Source organism: Arachis stenosperma, chromosome 5 (assembly GCF_014773155.1).
Source record: "Arachis stenosperma cultivar V10309 chromosome 5, arast.V10309.gnm1.PFL2, whole genome shotgun sequence".
Classification (NCBI taxonomy): Eukaryota; Viridiplantae; Streptophyta; class Magnoliopsida; order Fabales; family Fabaceae; genus Arachis; species Arachis stenosperma.
Genome location: NC_080381.1, coordinates 94,792,701 through 94,806,458, shown reverse-complemented (window position 1 = coordinate 94,806,458; position 13,758 = coordinate 94,792,701). Strand labels below are relative to the sequence as shown.

The 13,758-nt window shown below is 40.4% G+C and overlaps 2 non-coding genes across 2 annotated transcripts; one reads left to right on the top strand and one right to left on the bottom strand.

The window, feature by feature from the left end:
* Positions 1-1,102: 1,102 nt before the first annotated feature.
* Positions 1,103-1,210, top strand: LOC130984199 (small nucleolar RNA R71). The gene has a single exon (XR_009088148.1). It is a non-coding gene; the product is annotated as a small nucleolar RNA R71 (small nucleolar RNA).
* A 3,880-nt stretch (positions 1,211-5,090) lies between these two features.
* On the bottom strand, positions 5,091-5,194 carry LOC130983937 (small nucleolar RNA R71). The gene has a single exon (XR_009087904.1). It is a non-coding gene; the product is annotated as a small nucleolar RNA R71 (small nucleolar RNA).
* Positions 5,195-13,758: the final 8,564 nt, after the last annotated feature.

The window sequence follows — 13,758 nt, the reverse complement described above, 5'->3', positions numbered from 1 at the left end:
TTTTGAGGTAATTTCTGCCTAGACAAGTCATCCAGTTCTTTGGTGAGCAAAGGAGGTTCATTCTCCCAAGTCTCATTTCCAAATAACTTGTCATTTAGCTTCATGATTGCTCCAAGGTATTTAGCAACTTGCTCTTCATTGACATACTCATCCTCTTCAGAGGAAGAATACTCATCAGAGCTCATGAAAGGCAGAAGTAAGTCCAATGGAATCTCTATGGTCTCATTTTGAGCCTCAGATTCCCCTGGTTCCTCATTGGTGTACTCAGTGGAGGTCAGTGCACGCCCACTGAGGTCTTCCTTAGTGGCGTTCACTTCCTCTCCTTCCTCCCCAAATTCGGCCATGTTGATGGCCTTGCACTCTCCTTTTGGATTTTCTTCTGTATTGCTTGGGAGAGTACTAGGAGGGAGTTCAGTAACTTTCTTGCTCAGCTGTCCCACTTGTGCCTCCAAATTCCTAATGGAGGATCTTGTTTCAGTCATGAAACTTTGAGTGGTTTTGATTAGATCAGAGACCATGGTTGCTAAGTCAGAGGGGTTCTGCTTAGAATTCTCTGTCTGTTGCTGAGAAGATGATGGAAAAGGCTTGCCATTGCTAAACCTGTTTCTTCCACCATTATTGTTGTTGAAACCTTGTTGGGGTCTCTGTTGATCCTTCCATGAGAAATTTGGATGATTTCTCCATGAAGAATTATAGGTGTTTCCATAGGGTTCTCCTAGGTAATTCACCTCTTCCATTGAAGGGTTCTTAGGATCATAAGTTTCTTCTTCAGATGAAGCATCCTTTGTACTGCTTGGTGCATTTTGCATTCCAGACAGACTTTGAGAAATCAAATTGACTTGTTGAGTCAATATCTTGTTCTGAGCCAGAATGGCATTCAGAGTATCAATCTCAAGAATCCTTTCCTCTGATTAGTCCCATTGTTCACAGGATTCCTTTTAGAAGTGTACATGAATTGGTTATTTGCAACCATTTCAATCAGCTCTTGAGCTTCTGTAGGCGTCTTCTTCAGATGAAGAGATCCTCCAGCAGAGCTATCCAAAGACATCTTGGATAGTTCAGAGAGACCATCATAGAAAATACCTATGATGCTCCATTCAGAAAGCATGTCAGAAGGACATTTTCTGATCAATTGTTTGTATCTTTCCCAAGCTTCATAGAGGGATTCTCTATCCTTTTGTCTGAAGGTTTGGACTTCCACTCTAAGCTTACTCAATTTTTGAGGTGGAAAGAACTTTGCCAAGAAGGCATTGACTAGCTTTTCCCATGAGTCCAGGCTTTCTTTAGGTTGTGAGTCCAACCATGTCCTAGCTCTGTCTCTTACAGCAAAAGGGAATAGCATAAGTCTGTAGACTTCAGGGTCAACCCCATTAGTCTTGACAGTGTCACAGATTTGCAAGAATTCAGCTAAGAACTGATGAGGATCTTCCAATGGAAGTCCATGAAACTTGCAATTCTGTTGCATTAGAGAAACTAATTGAGGCTTAAGCTCAAAGTTGTTTGCTCCAATGGCAGGGATAGAGATGCTTCTCCCATAAAAGTTGAGAGTAGGTGCAGTAAAGTCACCCAGCACCTTCCTTGCATTGTTGGCATTGTTGTTGTTTTCGGCTGCCATGTCTTCTTCTTTGAAGATTTCTGTTAGGTCCTCTGTAGAGAGTTGTGCCTTAGCTTCTCTTAGCTTTCGCTTCAAGGTCCTTTCAGGTTCGGGGTCAGCTTCAACAAGAATGCCTTTGTCTCTGCTCCTGCTCATATGAAAGAGAAGAGAACAAGAAAATATAGAATCCTCTATGTCACAGTATAGAGATTCCTTGAGGTGTCAGAGGAACAGAATAATAGAAGAAAGAGGTAGAAGAATTCGAACTTAATCAGATAGAGTTCGAATTGTGCATTGAGAAGGAGTGGTACTCCATAAATAGATGGATGTGAGAAGAGAGGAGGAGCTTTTTCGAAAATTAAGTTAAGGAATTTGAAAACATTTTGAAAAACACTAATTAATTTTCGAAAATAAGAGTGGGAAAGAAATCAAGTGATTTTTGAAAAAGATTTTGAAATTAGAAGTCAAAAAGATTTGATTGAAAACTATTTTGAAAAAGATGAGGTTAAGAAGATATGATTGGTTTTAAAAAATATGTGATTGAAAAGATATGATTTGAAAACAATTTTAAAAAGATTTGATTTTAAAAATTAATGACTTGGCTATCAAGAAAAGATATGATTCAAACATTAAACCTTTCTCAACAGAAAAGGCAACATACTTGAAATGTTGAATCAAATCATTAATTGATAGCAAGTATCTTTGAAAAAGGAAAGAAATTTATTTTGAAAACATTTGATTGAAAAGATATGATTTGAAAAAGATTTGATTTTTAAAAACTTTGAAAACTTAAAAAAAAATTGATTTGAAAACAAAATCCTCCCCCTTGTGCCATCCTGGCGTTAAACGCCCAGAATGGTGCACATTCTGGCGTTTAACGCCCAATGCACTACCTTTTTGGGCGTTAAACGCCCAACCAGGCACCCTGGCTGGCGTTTAAACGCCAGTCTGTCCTTCTTCACTGGGCGTTTTGAACGCCCAGCTTTTTCTGTGTAATTCCTCTGCTGCATGTTCTGAATCTTCAGTTCCCTGTACTATTGACTTGAAAATAGAACCAAGATCAAATAAACAATGCATTGCAAGACACCAAACTTAAAATTAGACACTAGACTCAAACAAGAAACATAAAATATTTTTGGTTTTTATGATTTTGAATTTTTTTTTTGTGTTTTTTCGAAAATTATATGGAAATAGAAAATAAAAGTTTCAGAATTCTTAATTTGGATTCCAGGAATCATTGCAATGCTAGTCTAAGACTCCGGTCCAGGAATTAGACATGGCTTCTCAGCCAGCCAAGCTTTCAAAGAAAGCTTCGGTCCAAAACACTAGACATGGCCAATGGCTAGCCAAGCCTTAGCAGATCATTGCTCCAATAGCAAGATTGATAGAGATCAACAAGCTCTTGTGATGATCAGTTGAAACCTCGGTCCAATAAGATTAGACATGGCTTCTCAGCCAGCCAGACTTCAACAGATCATCATGAAACACTAGAATTCATTCATAAGAACTCTGAAGAAAAATACCTAATCTAAGCAACAAGATGAACCGTCAGTTGTCCATACACGAAACAATCCCCGGCAACGGCGCCAAATACTTGGTGTGCGAAATTGTGATCACTACTTTTCACAACTCAAATAATCCCTAGTAATGGCCTCAAAAACTTGGTGCTCAATACCATGGCATAAACACAACTTTGCACAACTAACCAGCAAGTGCACTGGGTCGTCCAAGTAATAAACCTTACGCGAGTAAGGGTCGATCCCACGGAGATTGTTGGTATGAAGCAAGCTATGGTCACCTTGTAAATCTCAGTCAGGCAGACTCAAATGGGTATAGTGATAAACGAATAAAACATAGAGATAAAGATAGAGGTACTTATGCAATTCATTGGTAGGAACTTCAGATAAGCGTATGAAGATGCCTTCCCTTCCGTCTCTCTGCTTTCCTACTGTCTTCATCCAATCCTTCTTACTCCTTTCCATGGCAAGCTTATGCAAGGGTTTCACCGTTGTCAGTGGCTACCTCCCATCCTCTCAGTGGAAATGTTCAACGCACCCTGTCACGGCACGGCTATCCATCTGTCGGTTCTCAATCAGGCCGGAATAGAATCCAGTGATTCTTTTGCGTCTGTCACTAACGCCCCGCCTTCAGGAGTTTGAAGCGCGTCACAGTCATTCAATCATTGAATCCTACTCAGAATACCACAGACAAGGTTAGACCTTCTGGATTCTCTTGAATGCCGCCATCAGTTCTTGCCTATACCACGAAGACTCTGATCTCACGGAATGGCTGGCTCGTTTGTCAGGCGAGCACTCGGTTGTCAGGCGATCAACCATGCATCGTGTATCAGGAATCCAAGAGATATTCACCCAATCTAAGGTAGAACGGAGGTGGTTGTCAGTCACACGTTCATAGGTGAGAATGATGATGAGTGTCACGGATCATCACATTCATCAAGTTGAAGAACAAGTGATATCTTGGACAAAGAACAAGCGGAATTGAATAGAAGAACAATAGTAATTGCATTAATACTCGAGGTACAGCAGAGCTCCACACCTTAATCTATGGTGTGTAGAAACTCCACCGTTGAAAATACATAAGAACAAGGTCTAGGCATGGCCGAATGGCCAGCCTCCCAAAGTGATCTAAGATAGCATAAAAATGAAGATAGCTACCCCGATATCTCAATACAATAGTAAAAGGTCCTACTTATAGAAAACTAGTAGCCTAGGGTGTACAGAGATGAGTAAATGACATAAAAATCCACTTCCGGGCCCACTTGGTGTGTGCTTGGGCTGAGCAATGAAGCAATTTCGTGTAGAGACTCTTCTTGGAGTTAAACGCCAGCTTTTATGCCAGTTTGGGCGTTTAACTCCCATTTAGGTGCCAGTTCCGGCGTTTAACGCTGGAATTTCTGAGGGTGACTTTGAACGCCGGTTTGGGCCATCAAATCTTGGGCAAAGTATGGACTATCATATATTGCTGGAAAGCCAAGGATGTCTACTTTCCAACGCCGTTGAGAGCGCGCCAATTGGGCTTCTGTAGCTCCGGAAAATCCACTTCGAGTGCAGGGAGGTCAGAATCCAACAGCATCTGCAGTCCTTTTCAGTTCTGGATCAGATTTTTGCTCAGGTCCCTCAATTTCAGCCAGAAAATACCTGAAATCACAGAAAAACACACAAACTCATAGTAAAGTCTAGAAAAGTGAATTTTAACTAAAAACTAATAAAAATATACTAAAAACTAACTAGATCATACTAAAAACATACTAAAAGCAATGCCAAAAAGCGTACAAATTATCCGCTCATCACAGATCTGTGATACTGTTAAGACCAATGGGGTTGATCCCGAGGTCTATAGACTTATGCTTTTCCCCTTTGCTGTGAGAGACAGAGCTAGGACATGGTTGGACTTACAACCTAGAGAAAGCCTGAACTCTTGGGACAAGCTGGTCATTGCTTTCCTAACCAAATTCTTTTCACCTCAAAAGATGAGTAAGCTCAGAGTGAATGTCCAAACCTTCAGACAGAAGGAAGGTGAATTCCTCTATGAAGCTTGGAAAAGATACAAGCAATTAACCAAAAGGTGTCCTTCTGACATGTTTCCAGAATGGAGCATCATATGTATACTCTATGATGGTCTGTCTGAGTTATCCAAGAAGTCATTGGACCACTTTGCTGGTGGATCTCTTCATCTGAAAACGCCTGCAGAAGCCTAGGAACTCATTGAAATGGTTGAAAATAACCAGTTCGTGTACACTTCTGAGAGAAATCCTGTGAATAATGGGGTAACTCAGAGAAAAGGAGTTCTTGAGATTGACACTCTGAATGCCATATTGGCTCAAAACAAAATATTGACTCAGCAAGTCAATATGATTTCTCAGAGTCTGACTGGATTGCAAGCTAAAGGCGCCTCCTCTGAAGGAGAAGCTTATGGCCTTGAGAATCCTGCAATGGAAGAGTGAATTACATGGGAGATTCTTATGGAAACACCTATAATCCTTCATGGAGGAATCACCCAAATTTCTCATGGAAGGATCAATAGAAGCCTCAACAAGGCTTCAATAACAATAATGGTGGGAGAAACATGTTTGGGAATAGCAAGCCTTTCCCATCATCTTCTCAGCAACAGACAGAGAATTCTGAGCAGAGCCTCTCTAGCTTAGCAAACATAGTCTCTAATCTATCTAAGACCACCCTCAGTTTCATGACTGAGGCACAGTCTTCCATAAGAAATTTGGAGGCACAAGTGGGTCAACTGAGTAAAAAAATCACTAGAATTCCTCCTAGTACTCTCCCAAGCAATACAGAAGAGAATCCAAAAGGAGAGTGCAAGGCCATTAATACAACCAAAATGGCTGAACCTATAAAAGAGGAGAAGGACGTGATTCATAATAAGGAAGACCTCATGGGACGTCCACTGGACTACAAGGAGTCCCCTATTGAGGAACCATAGGAATCTGAGGCTCTTCTAGAGACCATAGAGATTCCACTGAACATACTATTACCATTCATTAGCTCTGACAAATATTCTTCATCTGTAGAGGATGAAAATCTTACTGAAGAGTAAGTTGCTCAATATCTAGTAGCAATCATGTAGCTGAATGCCAAATTATTTGTTAATGAGACTAGGAAGGATGAACCTCCATTGCTCATCAATGAACTAAGTGCATTGGTTCAGCTGAAGTTGCCTCAAAAGAAAGAAGATCCCAGAAGGTTCTTAATACCTTGCACCATAGGCACCATGACCTTTGGAAAGGCTCAGTGTGACCTAGGATCAAGTATCAACCTCATGCCATTCTCTGTAATGGAGAAACTAGGGATCTTTGAGGTACAAGCTGCAAGAATCTCACTGGAGATAGCAGACAAATAAAAAAAACAGGCTTATGGACTTGTAGAGGATGTCTTGGTAAAGGTTGAAGGCCTTTACATCCCTGCTGATTTCTTAATCCTAGACACTGTGAAGGATGAGGATGAATCCATCATCCTTGGAAGACCCTTCCTAGCCACAGCAAGGGCTGTGATTGATGTGGACAGAGGAGAGTTAGTCCTTCAATTGAATAAGGACTACCTTGTGTTTAAGGCTCAAGGATCTTCTTCTGTAAACATGGAGAATAAGCATGAAAAGCTTCTCTCAATACAGAGTGAGACAGAGCCCCTACACTCAAACTCTAAGTTTGGTGTTGGAAAGCCATAATCATGCTCTGAGCACCTGTGAAGCTCTGTAAGAGCTTCCTGTCAAGCTATTGACATTAAAAAAGTGCTTATTGAGAGGAAACCCAATTTTATTTTATTTATCTATGTTATTTTATGTTTTCTTTAGGATCATGATCATGTGGAGTCACAAAAAAAACTACAAAAATTAAAGAAAAATAAAAAAATAGCATCAAAAATGGCACACCTTGGAGGACGAGCTTACTGGCGTTTAAATGCCAGTAGGGATACCAAAATGGTGTTTAACGCCCAGCCTAGCACCATTCTGGGCGTTTAAATGCCAGAACTGGCAGGCAAACTGACGTTTAAACGCCAATAAAGGTATAAAAATGGGAGTTTAAATGCCCAGTCTGGCACCTTTCTCGGTGTTTAAACGCTAGAAAAGGGCAGTAGACTGGCGTTTAAATGCTAGAAAAGGGCATCAGCCCGACATTTAAATGCCAGGAATGGCACATAGAGGGCGTTTAATGCCAGAATGGTGCATGGATAAGAAATCCTTGACACCTCAGGATCTGTGGACCCTACAAGACCCCCACCTACCTCAACTCACTCTCTCTCTTCTTCACACTTCTCCATAACACTCTACCCAAAACACCACTCACCTATCAAATCCTTCCCTCTTCCCCATATTCTCTTCACCACTCACATCCATCTCCTAATTCCCAAAAACCTATCATACAACCCACCTACACCCCCCTACTCAAATTCAGACCATTTTCCTCCCAAACCCAACCTTTCTCACACGAACCAACTCCCTCTCTTTCCCTATATATAGCCTTCCTTAATCCTTCATTTTCACACATCACATACACTTAAAACCCCCTTGGCCGAACCCTCTCAAGCCTCCATCTCCCACTTTTCTTCTTCCTCTTCTACTCTCTTCTTTCTTCTTTTGCTCGAGGACAAGCAAACCTCATAAGTTTGGTATGGAAAAAAGCCTTGCTTTTTAATTTTTCATAACCACTAATGGCACCTAAGGCCGAAGAAACCTCAAGAAAGAGGAAAGGAAATGTAATTGCTTCCACCTCCGAGTCATGGGAGATGGAAAGGTTCATCTCAAAGGTCCATCAAGACCACTTCTATAAAGTTGTGGCTAAGAAGGAGGTGATCCCCGAGGTCGCTTTCAAGCTCAAAAGGAGAAAATATTCGGAGATCCGACATGAGATTAGGAGAAGAGGATGGGAAGCTCTCACCAATCCCATTCAACAAGTCGGAATCTTAATGGTTCAAGAGTTCTATGCTAATGCATGGATCACTAAGAACCATGATCAAAGTATGAACCCGGACCCAAAAAATTGGCTCACAATGGTTCGGGGAAATACTTAGATTTCAGTGCAGAAAATGTGAGGTTGGCATTCAACTTGCCAATGATGCAAGGAGATCCTCATCCGTTCACAAGAAGGGTCAACTTTGATCAAAGATTGGACCAAGTCCTCATGGACATCTGCATGGAAGGAGCACAATGGAAGAGAGACTCCAAAGGCAAGCCGGTTCAACTAAGAAGGCTTGACCTTAAGCATGTGGCTAGAAGATGGTTGGAGTTCATCCAACGCTCTATCATTCTTACTAGCAACCGATCCGAAGTAACTGTGGATCGGGCTATCATGATCCAGAGCATCATGATTGGAGATGAAGTGGAAGTCTATGAGATCATACCTCTAGAACTGTACAAAGTGGCTGACAAGCCCTCCACTTTGGCAAGTTTAGCCTTTCCTCATCTCATTTGTCACCTATGCAATTTAGCTGGAATTGTCATAGAGGAAGACATCCTCATTGAAGAGGACAAGCCTATCACTAAAAAGAGGATGGAGCAAACAAGAGAGCCCACTCATGGACCTCATTAAATGCATGAGGAAGTCCCTCGTCAAGAAATCCCTGAGATACCTCAAGGGATGCATTTTCCTCTACACAACTATTGGGAGCAACTCAACACTTTTCTAGGAGATTTGAGTTTCAATATGGAGCAACTAAGGATGGAACACCAAGAGCATTCCATCATCCTCCATGAAATTAGAGAAGACCAAAGAGCCATAAGGGAAGAACAAAAAAGGCAAGGAAGAGACATTGGGAGCTCAAGCACTCCATAAGATCTTCAAGAGGAAGAACTAGCCGCGATCACTAAGGTGGACCCGTTCTTTAATTTCCTTGGGCTTATTTTTCTATTTTCTCGATTTTTATGCTTTATATTTGACTATGTTTTTGCTTCATTAAATGATCATTAGTGTCTAATGTCTATGTCTTAAAGCTATGAATGTCCCATAAATCCTTCACCTTTCTTAAACGAAAAATGTTCCTAATTACAAAAGAACAAGAAGTACATGGATTTCGACTTTTATCTGGAAATTAGTCTAATTATTTTGATGTGGTGGCAATACTTTTTGATTTCTGAATGAATGCTTGAACAGTGCATATTTTTTATAGTGAAGTTTATGAATGTTAAAATTGTTGGCTCTTGAACAGTGCATATTTTTCTGTGGCATTTATGTTTTCGGTGGTAATACTGGAAAACAAAGTGCTTAGGGTCACGGCCAAGAGTAACTGTGTTCAAGAATCAACATACTAAACTAGGAGAATCAATAACACTATCTAAATTCTGAGTTCCTAATGGATGCCAATCATTATGAACTTCAAAGTATAAAGTGAGATGCCGAAACTGTTCAGAGGCAAAAAGCTACTAGCCCCGCTCATCTAATTAGGACTAAGTTTCATTGATATTTTGAGATTTATTGTATATTATCTTCTTTTTATCCTATTTTGTTTTCAGTTGCTTGGGGACAAGCAACAATTTAAGTTTGGTGTTGTGATGAGTGGATAATTTATACGGTTTTTTGCATTGTTTTTACATAGTTTTTAATATCTTTTAGTTACTTTTTAGTATATTTTTATTAGTTTTTATGCAAAAATCACATTTCTGGACTTTACTATGAGTTTGTGTGTTTTTCTGTGATTTCAGGTATTTTCTGGCTGAAATTGAGGGACTTGAGCAAAATTCTGATTCAGAGGCTGAGAAAGGACTGAAGATGATGTTGGATTCTGACCTCCCTGCACTCGAAGTGGATTTTCTAGAGCTACAGAAGCCCAATTGACGCGCTTTAAATTGCAATAGAAAGTAGACATCGTGGGCTTTCTAGAAATGTATAATAATTCATACTGTGCCCGAGATTTGATGGCCCAAACTGGCGTCCAAATGCCCACCAGAGACCCTTTTCTGGCATAAAACACTAGAATTGGCACCAAAGCTGGAGTTAAACGCCCAAAATGGCACCAAAACTGGCGTTTAAACTCCAAGAAGAGCCTATGCACGTGAAAGCCTCAATGCTTAGCCCAAGCACACACCAAGTGGGCCCCGGAAGTGGATTTATGCACTATCTACACTTAGTTACTCATTTTCTGTAAACCTAGTTTACTAGTTTAGTATAAATAGCACTTTTTACTATTGTATTCATATCTTTAGATCATTTTTGAGACTATCTTTGGATCACATTTGATCTCTTTATCACGTTTTGGGGGCTGGCCATTCGGCCATGCTTGGACCTTCATCACTTATGTATTTTCAACGGTGGAGTTTCTACACCTCAGAGATTAAGGTGTGGAGCTCTGCTGTTCCTCATGAATTAATGCACAGTACTATTATTTTTCTATTCAATTCACGCTTATTCTTGTTCCAAGATATTCACTCGTACTTCAATCTGATGAATGTGATGATCCGTGACATGCATCATCATCCTCCCTTATGAACACATGCCTGACAACCACCTCCATTTTATCTGCGATAGCTTGAGTGTGTATCTCTTAGCCTCCTGTCTCACGATGCATGGTCGCCTCTCCTGACAATAGAGCCTTCCATTCCGTGAGATCAGAGTCTTCGTGGTATAAGCTAGAATCAATTGGCAGCAATCTTGAGATCCGAAAAGTCTAAACCTTGTCTATGATATTCCGAGTAAGATCTGGGATGGGATGACTATGACGAGCTTCAAACTCATGACTGTTGGGTGCAGTGAAAGTGTGCAAAAGGATCAATGGATCTTATTCCGACACGATTGATAACTGACAGCTGATTAGCGATGCGGGAAACCGTAGCGGACATGTTTTCACTGAGAGGACGGATGGTAGCCATTGACAACGGTGATCTACCAACGTACAGCTTGCCATGGAAGAGAGTACGCATGATTGGATAAGGATAATAGGAAAGCAGAGGCTCAGAAGGAACAAAGCATCTCCAAATGCTTATCTGAAATTCCCACCAATGAATTGCATAAGTATCTCCATCCTATTTTATGTTTTATTTGTCTTTTAATTATCAAAACCTCATAACCATTTGAATCTGCCTGACTAAGATTTACAAGATGACCATAGTTTGCTTCAAGCCGACAATCTCCGTGGGATCGACCCTCACTCACGTAAGGTATTACTTGGACAACCCAGTGCACTTGCTGGTCAGCTGCGCGGAGTTGTGAGAGAAATGTGAACTCACGATTTTGTGTACCCAAGCTCTGTTGTAATTCAATGGATCAATCATAGTTCTTGTTATTCTTCTCCTTTTCATTCTCTTTAATTTGCTTGAAAGCTTTCGATCTTCATCCAATTGAGCAATTGTCTCGGAAGAAAAATTGTTCATACTTGGATTTCCTTGGAACCTTGGAAGAGGAATGAGGAAATCATGCTAGATAGGCTTTCTCATGTTGGACTAGATTGGGGGTTGGATGGATATAGTGACATATAATCCTCCCGATACTTTGATATAGAAAAACATGTGGTATAATCAGTGATCGCACTTCATCTCTTCCCATGAGCAATTAGATCAAGGAATTGAGCAATTGTTCAAGCTTAGAGAGATTGGATTGCCAAGGAACTGGGATTCAATCACCTAAGATTTCCAAGAGATCAAAGAGTTGCATGGATTGAGGAAGAAATAAGAATGAACTTGATCCGGAAAATACAACATCTCCTAAACCCAATGAGCTTCCCCATTCTCATCTTACCATTCTCTATATTTTGTTGTTTACTTTGATGTTCATTATCCCCATCCCCATTTACTTTTTTGCAATTTACTTTCTGTGATTTACTTTATGCCATTTACATTCAGCTATTTACTTTTTCGTCATTTACATTTCTTGCTATTTACATTTCCCGCCATTTAAATTTTTGCAAATCTCAACTCAATTCTGTTTTGTTCAACTTGAACATTCCTCTGATTAAAGTTGCTCAACCAATCAATCCCTGTGGGATTCGACCTCACCCTATTGTTAGTTTTTACTTGACGACAATTCGCTATACTTGCCGAAGGAAATTTGTAGCATACAGATTTCACGCATCAAGTTTATGGCGCCGTTGTCGGGGTTTGATTTTGCATTGACAATGATTAAATCGGAGGATAACTAGATTGAACATTTTATTTTCTTTTGTTGATTAGAATCATTTCAGCTTGTTTACTTTCATTCTCAGCAATTTTAGTTATTTTTCATTGTTTATTTACATTCTTGCATACTAAACTACTAACTGTTTGACAAATTGCACCAATCACTCTAACCACAATTCTTAACGAGAGAGATTTCTTCACTTGTTTTCTTTTGCTTGTTTTGCTGTGTGTATGACAGGTAGAAGAGGAGGAGCTTCAACTTCTTTTGATAGTGAACCTGAGTGGACCTTCCTCAGATTAAAGAGGAAAGCACGAGGTAAAGGAATAGTTGGAGAGGAAGAGGTGGAAGAAAATCTAGACATTACCATGGAAGAAGAAGTACATAATCATGTTGGATAGGGTGATGGCAATCATGTTGGGCAGGAGAGAAGAGTTCTAGGGTCTTTCGTCAATCCAAACTTAGGAAATTGTTGAAGTAGTATCCTAAAACCAACCATTCATGCTAACAACTTTGAGCTAAAACCTCAACTCATCACCCTGGTTCAAAATAATTGTTCATTTGGAGGAGGTGCCCAAGAAGATCCCAACCAACATCTAACAACATTCTTGAGAATCTGTGCCTTTGTGAAGGCCAATGGTGTTCATCCTGACACTTATAGATTACTCTTGTTCTCCTTTTCTCTTAGGGACAAAGCATCTAAGTGGCTTGAATCCTTTCCTAAGGAGAGTCTTACCACCTGGAAGCATGTCGTCAACAAGTTTCTAACAAAGTTCTACCCTCCACAGAGGATAATTAAGTTGAGAACGGAGGTGCAAACTTTCAGGCAACTGGATGGAGAAACTTTATATGAAGCCTGGGAAAGATATAAGGAGCTAACAAGGAGATGTCCTCCTGATATATTCAATGAATGGGTGCAGCTGCATATTTTATATGAAGGTCTTTCTATAGAAGCAAAGAAGGCCCTGGAACACTCTTCAGTAGGCTTTCTCAATATTAAAAAGACCATAGAAGAGGCCATAGATATCATTGAAACAATAGCCAATAATGAGTACTTCTATGCCTCAGAGCGGAGCACCAACAGAGGAGCGATGGAGCTGAGCCATATGGATGCATTGCTAGCTTAGAACGACTTTATTACAATTTAATTAGCAGAACTCACCAAGCAGATGGAGAGAAACTAGGTTGCAACAGTCAATACTCAACCACGAACTCAAGAATGGGTGAATACAGAGAAAGAATGTGAATGGGAGCAGGCCAATTATGTTGGAAATTCATCAAGATAACCCTATGATCCACACTCCAAGAACTACAATCCTGGTTGGAAAAACCACCCAAACTTTGGGTGGGAAAACCAGCAGAACCAAACCCAAGACCATAGACCTCAAATCTCCACCTATTACAACAATTCTATTTATCAACACCCCAACCTGAGACCATATTAACCCCCACATAACACTTCCTTCCAGCCTCCATACCAAGCACAAAATAGCTAACCTCAACCTCCACTTTCCAACCCACAAGCATCTGAGGATAGACTATCCTGAATTGAGGCCATGCTTAAAGAACTTTGCATGGAGTCCAAGGACATGAG